Source organism: Pelobates fuscus, chromosome 9 (genome assembly GCF_036172605.1).
Source record: "Pelobates fuscus isolate aPelFus1 chromosome 9, aPelFus1.pri, whole genome shotgun sequence".
In the NCBI taxonomy this organism is placed as follows: domain Eukaryota; kingdom Metazoa; phylum Chordata; class Amphibia; order Anura; family Pelobatidae; genus Pelobates; species Pelobates fuscus.
In genome coordinates this window covers 16415646-16425318 of record NC_086325.1, presented here as the reverse complement: position 1 = coordinate 16425318, position 9673 = coordinate 16415646, and positions in this window count along the sequence as shown.

Here is a 9673-nt window from a genome sequence, read left to right as displayed (position 1 = left end):
CACAGTTATGGGAAAATCACCGTTTGGGACGTTTGGGAATTGGATCCGGGCGTTTTCAATCCAGGCTAGCGTCATTGGGGAGAAGGCTCCCCAGAAGTGCTCAGCGTTGTTCTGCTATCAGGACACTATCTGGTACACGTGTCGCACCTATGGGGGGGCTGGGTTGGTGGAGAATGATCCGCCAAGCAATTTCGTCAGCGGCTGGCTGTGCGACCCTCTCTTTTCCACATGGACATTGGCCTATGGCTCTCGATTATGACTCGCCCGGCGCATCACCAGGGTGCTTTTTCATCCTTACTTGGGGGAGTCGGTGGGGGGACGTCAGAGGCCAGGCTGTTGTTGAAAATTTAACAGTGGGGGACCTCGTGCCGGGTCAAGCACGAGTGCTCCGGTTGCGGTGGTGCCCATCCCATCTCCCGCTGTTTGAAGTGAGGCAAAACTGGTGAGAAAGGGGACATGGGGGCTAAGGGTAACAACTCCGTTAGTTGCAAGCGCGATGCGCCCATGGCTCGCCCTTTATAAGAATAGTCGGGCAGCCCGGATCCTATTGGAGGGCCTTGAGCAGGGTTTCTGGATCCCCTTCTCAGTTCATCCTCCATTACTTTCAGTTTGGAACCTTCGGTCCGTACGTGCATTCCCTCAGGTGGTTCGGGATAAGCATAGCAAGCAGGTATCTTTGGGCCGTATGGCCGTCCCCTTTTCCATTCCTCCTATGTCCAATCTGCGGGTTTCCCCTTTGGGCGTGGTGCCCAAGAAGGAACAGGGTAAATAAAAATGATTCATCATTTGTCGTACCCTCCAGGGGGTTCGGTAAATGATGACATTTCTGCTGAATGTTGCCCGGTTTTTCTACGCGTCCTTTGATGCGGCGGACCGCATGGTCCAGGCGGTGGGCCCTTGGGTTTTGCTGGTGAAGGCCGATGTGGAATCGACTTTCCCATTGCTACCGGTGCACCCGAATTGTCATCACCTCCTGGGTTGTACTTTTGATGGTCAGTTGTATGTGGATATGTGCCTCCCTATGGGTTGCTCCCTATCCTGTTTTTATTTTGAGTGCCTTAACACTTTCCTGGAGGTGGTAGTGCAAAGGGAGTCGGGGGTTGACTCCCATCTGCACTATCTAGATGACCTCTAGTGTGTGGGTCCAGCGGATTTGCACGTCTGCGCTCTGCTGCTGCGGGTTGTTGGGGTAGTGTTTCAGTGTTTCGGTGTTCCGTTGGCCCATGACAAGACCGTGGGTCCAGTCACGTGTCTTAGTTTCCTGGGCATCGAGATCAATTCTGTGGCTGGGGAATGTTGGCTGCCCCTGGTTAAAGTTCAGGAACTCCGGCAGGAGGTGTCACTGGCTCTGGGGCGACGTAAGATTCAGCTGCGCTGCTTGCAGAGTCTCCTAGGTAAGCTGAACTTCGCCTGTTGGATTTTGCCCATGGGTGAATCTTTAACAGGTGTCTGGCTAGGGCGACGTCCGGGGTCAACACCCCCTGTGGGATGACCTAGCTGTCTAGGATTCCTTCTTGACCATCTATGATGGTAGAACGTACTGGCAGGCCCCGGAGGTCCCTAATACGGACCTCCACCTGTTTACTGATGCGGCAGACTCGGTAGGTCTTGGGGCTATTTTGGGCTGTCAATGGTGTGCTGACTCTTGGCCGGTATGTTGGCAGGCGGCGGGGCTCACACGGAATTTGGCTTTCCTGGAGCTTTTCCCCATTTTGGTGGCATTAGAGGTGTGGGGTCCCCAACTCAGGGATAGGCGGGTTGTTTTCCATTGCAACAATCTTGGAGTGGTGCAGGCTATCAATAACTTGACCGCCTTCTCTCCCCCGGTGGTCCGCTTGCTTCGGTACTTGAGTCTATGCTGTTTGGGTCTTAATGTGTCTTGTAGGGCTGAACATATCCCGGGGGATCACAATGTAATGGCCGATGCTCTCTCTCGTTCGCAGTGGGATGTATTTTGGGCGGTGGCTCCACAGGTCGACTTGGAGGGCGTCCCGTGCCGGTGGAGATGTGGTCACTTGGCCTGGCAGACTGATGTAGCTGGTCCGTGGTTCAGTCTCTGCGGCCTCACCCCTCACATTTTTGTGGAGTGCATGGGATGGGAGGGAGCGTTCCCTTGGGGGGTTTCCAAGATTAGTCTGCTCGCTTACATGGGCTGCTATGTCTCTTAGGGGCTTGGGAGTCTGATTGTTTGTCCCCCTCTGTAATTTCCTCGTACTTTGCAGGCCTCAGCTTGCTCTTCAAACTACGGGGATGGGAGGATACTGCCAAGGCATTTGTGGTTCGACAGGCCTTTTAGATTTTAAGGCGGGGGGTTTCTTTCAGGGACTCAAGGTCTCCTGTTTTGGTGTCCTCTTGTCTAGTTTGTGTGAGTGTTTACCTCAGGTCTGCCATTCTGTTTTTGAGGTGAATCTATTTCAGCTGGCTTTATCAATGGCGTTCTTTAGGGCCATGCGAATTGGGGCGATGGTGTGCCCGAGTCGTCAGCAAGAAGGGGGGGGAGTTGGTGATGTTCTTTGCACAGTTGACCATATTTCCTTCAGGATTCGCCGTTTGAAGAATGATGTCTTTGGGAAGGGTAAGTGGGTCTGCTTGTGTGCGGTGCAGGGTTCCAGCATTTGTCCCATTTTTTCTTTCTGTGAGTATTGTACCCTCCGCCTGGCATCTCCGGCGCCCCTTTTGGTTCAAGAGGACGGAAGCTTTTTCTCCCATTTCCAATTCATTAGAGTGTTCCGCTTGGGAGTCGAGTTCTTGGGTATTGATAGCAAGGAATATGGGGGGCATTCTTTCCGTATAGGGGCTGCTACGGAGGCCTCTAGGCTTGGCATGCTGGCGCAGGTTGTTCAGAGAACTGGGCTGTGGGAGTCAGGGCGTTATGTTTCTTATGTTCGCACTGCCGGTCTCCTGAGTTGATTTTCTTTCTGCAGGTCCGGTCCCCCCCAGGGTTTGGATTATGGGACACTCCAATTTCTATTAGGCCAAGAGGCATGCGGCGGTCCGGCATGGAGGCGAGCTGTTGGGGTTTACACCTTCCGAAGCATAGGTTTGGTGGTTTAGCGCCAGAGGCATGAGGTGGGTGCAGCTCCTCCCCGAACTGGTTCAGTTGTCTGGCCTCCTGGAGGTTCCAGCTGTCCTGGTCATCCATCTGGAGGGGAATGGCCTGGGGTCAGTGCCTTTATAGGATTTGGCATCTGCCATTAGGCGGGACATGGCATGCATTTTTGTGTTATTCCCTGACGTACGCCTAGTTTGGTCTGAGGTTATTACCCATAAGTTCTGGCAGCAAGCTTGTAATCAAAGTGCCCTGGAGCGCTGCCATAGGAAACTGAACAGGAGGGTTTCTAGATTTGTTTTGGGTGTTCGGGGGGGTTCCGGTTCGCCATAGTGTCTTTGAGCGGGATGCCACCTATCTATTTGAAGGGGACGGGGTGCACTTGATGGAGGTTGGGCTCGACCTCTTTAATCTCGCCCGCAGGATGCGGTGGAACAGGCTTTGGGTGGTTTGGGTGGGGTTGTTGCCGGGGGTGTGTCCTTCAATTCAGTTTGAGGGGCTATGTCAATATGTGGAACGATGTGGTCAAGTTTCAGGTATCAACCTCCCCTGCTCTAACCTTAGGTTACCTGTTTGGACATGCCCACGGAGCGAGGAAAATGTCGGCTGGTGGTAAGCATTGGAAGGAAAAATAATTTATGGTCGAGGGGGGAGGTGAGATTACGTGTGCATAGGCTTATGGTCAGTATATTGGCAAGGACAGTTGGGTTATACTGTATGACACTACGCGTTAAGCTATTTGCTATGTTATGGTTATTTATGTATGACGTTTGTTTTATATTAAGGAAAGATAAAGATTAAAATAAATTATGTTTGTGTTATGCAGTATTTTATCATATGTTATAATAAATGCTATGGCCTATTTCATCCATACTACGTTGTCTGTCATTATTTGGGGGGTAAGTGGGATAGTTCTCAGTTCTTATGCGGCATTGCAATTCCCCAATACGTACATACAGGTTTCCCTGATAATTAGCTTGTTTTGAAATTCGTCCCAAATTAAATCAACAAATGCAGTGCGTAAGTATATTCGGCAATGCCCAGGAGTGTTTTAGTAGGGCACGGTTTAGAACGGCTCCGTTTGCTGATATTGATATGGCAGCTGAGCTCCTCGGTATCTGAGTTAACCTAGCTCCTGCCAGGTGCTTTGCTGCCGGGCTCTGCTGAGATTTGTTTACTGTTCTGTTCTGTTTCATTGCTCTCTGTCTGATCGTTATCACTAATTGAGCGACTAATTGCCCAGGTGTGCTGCGCAGGTTCTGTTTACCATGAATGGTGTGCAGGAATGACAGGTAGCGAGGAACGCGTGGTTAGTTTGGACACACAGTTAGCAGAACGGTTCACACATCCTCCTAAACATTTATTATTCGCTGTTGGGGACACGATTCTGTAAAAAATGAATTGTGATGTTTAAAGGTACCCTATAGTGTCAGGAATATATAGTGCTGGAATGCAGCATTAGGTAACTGCCCCGCTCTCTCCAGAGATTAAAGGCGATTTTACTCACCATTTTTCTCCCACGCAACGCTGCACCAGTCTCGCTGTGGCTGGCCCCACCTCCGTGGCTGAGATTATCAATCTTGATATGCTCAGCCAATTCAATGCATTGGGAGACTATTATGCATACCCTGCAAAATCCCACGCCGCGAAAAATCAGCATCTCCTCATAGAGATGTATTGCATCATGTACAGTATCTCACAAAAGTGAGCACACCCCTCACATTTTTGAATATATTTAATTATATCTTTTCATGTGAAGAAATTACACTTTGCTACAATGTAAAGTAGTAAGTGTACAGCCTGTATAACGGTGTAAATTTGCTGTCCCCTTAAAATTACTCACACAGCGATTAAAGGATCACTATAGTGTCAGGAAAACAAAGCGGTTTTCCTGACACTATAGTGCCCTGAGGGTGCCCCCACCCTCAAGGTCCCCCTCCCATGGAGCTTAAGGGGTTAAAACCCCTTCAGCAGCTTACCTTATTCCAGCGCTGGTGACCTCTCCTCCCCCGCCGACGTCAGCTCCCCCGTCCGACGTCAGCGTAGCCGAATGTGCATGCGCTGCAAGTTCTCAATGCTCTCCTATGGACACTGGAAACACTGGAGATGCGCCTCTAGTGGCTGTCTGGATTAACCCCAAATGTAAACCTAGCAGTTTCTCTGAAACTTCTATGTTTGCATCTGAAGGGTTAAAACCTGAGGGACCTGTCACCCAGACCACTTCATTGAGCTGAAGTGGTCTGGGTGACTATAGTGTCCCTTTAATGTCTAAACAGTTGGCAACAAAAGTGAGTTTACATTGTAGCAGAGTGTTTTCTTCAGTGTTGACACATGAAAAGATATAATAAAATATTTTCAAAAATGTGAGGGGTGTACTCACTTTTGTGAGATACTGTACGTAGTGGGGAATTGTGATGCAGAATGAGAAGAACAGAAACCTATCCCACTTACCTCGAATAATGACAGACAACGTAATTTGGATGAAACAGGCAACAGCATTTACTATAATGTATGATAAAATACTGCATAACACATCCATAATTTATTTTAAACATTATCTTTTCTTAATATAAACAAAACGTCATACATAAATAACCATGACTTAGCATATAACTTAACACATAGTGTCATTCAGTATAAACCAATGTCCGTGTCAATATACTGACCATGTGCCTATGCTCCACATATTCTCACCTGCCCCCTCGACCATAAATTCCTTTCACAGCCGACCTTTTCCTAGCTTAGTGGGCACGTCCAAACAGGTAACCTAAAGAGGAGGTTGAGACCTGAAACTTGACCACATAATTCCACATATTGACATAGCCCCCACCCAAACCAAATTGGCGAGGACACACCCCCGGCTAGCTGCGACTACATAACAATGGGGCGGGAGGGAAGCTGTTTGCTGGCCTGAATCCCAAGTGGCACTGAGGTAAAACCATCCCACCACAATTCACACACCACATAACCCCATCCACACATACATACACAACCAATCACACACATCCATCCCCACACTCATACATGTGCCCTTGTCTGCTTAGCTGTGCTATCTCCTCAGGGCCTATGCATCTGTATGAGGAACATTCAGTGGAGACACTGAACGTAGGTGCTACACGAATAGGAAGCAAATCTAGTAGCCGTCTGAGTAACTGCCACTATAGGTGTTATTAAGCAGAAATGTAAACACTGCCTTTTCTTTAAAAAGACAGCGTTTACATTAAAAAATCGGCATGGACAGTCTAAAAACACCAGCACAACTATATTAAGTTGTCGTTGTTCTGGTGACTATAGTGCCCCTTTAAGACAGAATCTCTTCTTTACCTGTATTACATTTACTATTATTCATGTATTGGTTATGGAAGGAACCTGGAGATGTTCTTGGAAGGAACTAGCCAATATCCATGGGAGGAACCTGGAGATGTGTAGGAAAGGAACCTGGAGATGTTTAGGAAAGGAACCTGGAGATGTTCACAGGAGGAACCTGGAGATGTTAATGGAAGGAATCTGGAGATATTCATGGAAGGAACCTGGAGATGTTTAGGAAAGGAACCTGGAGATGTTCACGGGAGGAACCTGGAGATGCTAATGGAAGGAATCTTGAGATATTCATGGAAGGAACCTGGAGATGTTCACGGGAGGAACCTGGAGATATTCATGGTAGAAACCTGGAGATTCGTGTAAGGAATCTTGAAAGATCCTTGGGAGGAACGTGGGAATGTTTAGGGAAGGAACCTGGAGGTGTTTAACCCCTTAAGGACACATGACATGTGTGACATGTCATGATTACCTTTTATTCCAGAAGTTTGGCCTTTAAGGGGTTAAGGAAGGAATATTGAAATATCCATGGAAGGAACCTGGAGATGTACAATGAAAGGATCTGCTGATGTTCATGGAAGGAAACATAGAAACATAGAATGTGACGGCAGATAAGAACCCATCTAGTCTGCCCAGTTTTCTAAATACTTTCATTAGTCCCTGGCCTTATCTTATAGTTAGGATAGCCTTATGCCTATCCCACGCATGCTTAAACTCCTTTACTGTGTTAACCTCTACCACTTCAGCTGGAAGGCTATTCCATGCATCCACTACCCTCTCAGTAAAGTAATACTTCCTGATATTATTTTTAAACCTTTGTCCCTCTAATTTAAGACTATGTCCTCTTGTTGTGGTAGTTTTTCTTCGTTTAAATATAGTCTCCTCCTTTACTGTGTTGATTCCCTTTATGTATTTAAATGTTTCTATCATATCCCCCCTGTCTCGTCTTTCCTCCAAGCTATACATGTTAAGATCCTTTAACCTTTCCTGGTAAGTTTTATCCTGCAATCCATGAACCAGTTTAGTAGCCCCTCTTTGAACTCTCTCTAAGGTATCAATATCCTTCTGAAGATATGGTCTCCAGTACTGTATACAGTACTCCAAGTGAGGTCTCACCAGTGTTCTGTACAATGGCATGAGCACTTCCCTCTTTCTACTGCTAATACCTCTCCCTATACAACCAAGCATTCTGCTAGCATTTCCTGCTGCTCTATTACATTGTCTGCCTACCTTTAAGTCCTCAGAAATAATCACCCCTAAATCCCTTTCCTCAGATGTTGAGGTTAGGACTCTATCAAATATTCTGTACTCTGCCCTTGGGTTTTTACGTCCAAGATGCATTATCTTGCACTTATCCACACTAAATGTCAGTTGCCACAACTCTGACCATTTTTCTAGTTTACCTAAATCATTTTCCATTTGGCTTATCCCTCCTGGAACATCAACCCTGTTACATATCTTAGTATCATCCGCAAAAAGACACACCTTACCATCAAGACCTTCTGCAATATCACTAATAAAAATATTAAAGAGAATGGGTCCAAGTACAGATCCCTGAGGTACCCCACTGGTGACAAGCCCAAGCTTCGAATATACTCCATTGACTACAACCCTCTGTTGCCTGTCACTCAGCCACTGCCTTACCCATTCAACAATCTTGGAATCCAAACTCAAAGATTGTAGTTTATTGATAAGCCTTCTATGTGCAACAGTGTCAAAAGCCTTACTGAAATCTAGGTAAGCAATGTCTACTGCACCACCCTGATCTATAATTTTAGTTACCCAATCAAAAAAATCAATAAGATTAGTTTGGCATGATCTCCCTGAAGTAAACCCATGTTGCCTCTGATCTTGAAATCCATGTGTTTTTAGATGTTCAACAATCCTATCCTTTAACATGGTTTCCATCACTTTCCCCACTACTGAAGTAAGGCTTACTGGCCTATAGTTGCCCGACTCCTCCCTATTACCTTTCTTGTGAATGGGCACAACATTCGCTAACTTCCAATCTTCTGGGACTACTCCTGTTATCAATGATTGGTTAAATAAATCTGTTAATGGTTTTGCTAGTACACCGCTAAACTCTTTTAATAGCTTTGGGTGTATTCCATCAGGTCCCATTGACTTATTTGTCTTTACTTTTGAGAGTTGAAATAGAACCTCTTCCTCTGTAAACTCACGTGTAATAAATGACTCATTTATCCTTTTTCTTAACTGAGGTCCCTTTCCTTCATTTTCATCTGTAAATACCGAACAAAAATATTCATTGAGGCAGTCAGCTAGACCTTTATCCTCATCTACATGCCTTCCTTCTTTTGTTTTTAATCTAACTAATCCTTGTTTTACTTTTCTTTTCTCATTTATGTATCTAAAAAAAGTTTTGTCCCCCTTTTTTACTGACTGTGCTATTTTCTCTTCTGTGTGTGCTTTGGAAGCTCTTATAACTTGCTTAGCCTCTTTCTGCCTAATCTTATAGGTCATTCTGTTTTCCTCACTCTGTTTTTTTTTATAATTACTAAATGCTAACTTCTTGTTTTTTACTAAGGAGCCAGGTGTTTGGGAAGAAGACTGCCAATTGTCAGGGATAGAACCTACCAGCATGCATCAAAGGAACCTGTTGATATGCAGAGACTAAATCTGCCAATATAAACACAGATATTTAATAAAGATCTGCCCCTATAGTTAGGGCAAGTATGTTTTGTGTGTAAAATACATGAATCACAAGAATGATCTATCTTATCATGGAGGAATTCCCCCAGATGCACTAATAGCAGAGTTTGATATGTGCCACAGTGTTTGATACGTGCCGCTGGTTACTTAATTACAGCAAGTAGAAAATACTAACATGTTTCCCTCCTTTAATCAGCTCAACCTGTCTACAGCAAGGGAGGCCTCAAGAGACACTATATGGAGAGGAAAACTGAAACAAAACATTTTTAGAGAGTTAATACACACTAACTCTGTGCTAAAACACAGACAGTGCTAAAACCCACAAACACCGTACTAAAACACATAAACACATGCAGTGCTAAAACAAACACAGTACTAAAACACACTAACATGCAGTGATAAAACACACACAGTGCTAAAACACACTAACACAAAGTGCTAAAATACATTAACTCCGTGCTAAAACACACACAGTGATAAAACACACTAACACCATACTAAAACACATAAACACATGCAGTGCTAAAACACACAATGCTAAAACACAGTTATTAAACACACAAACACATGGTGCTAAAACACACACACACTGCTAAAACAACCTAACACACAGTGCTAAAACACACACAGTCCTTA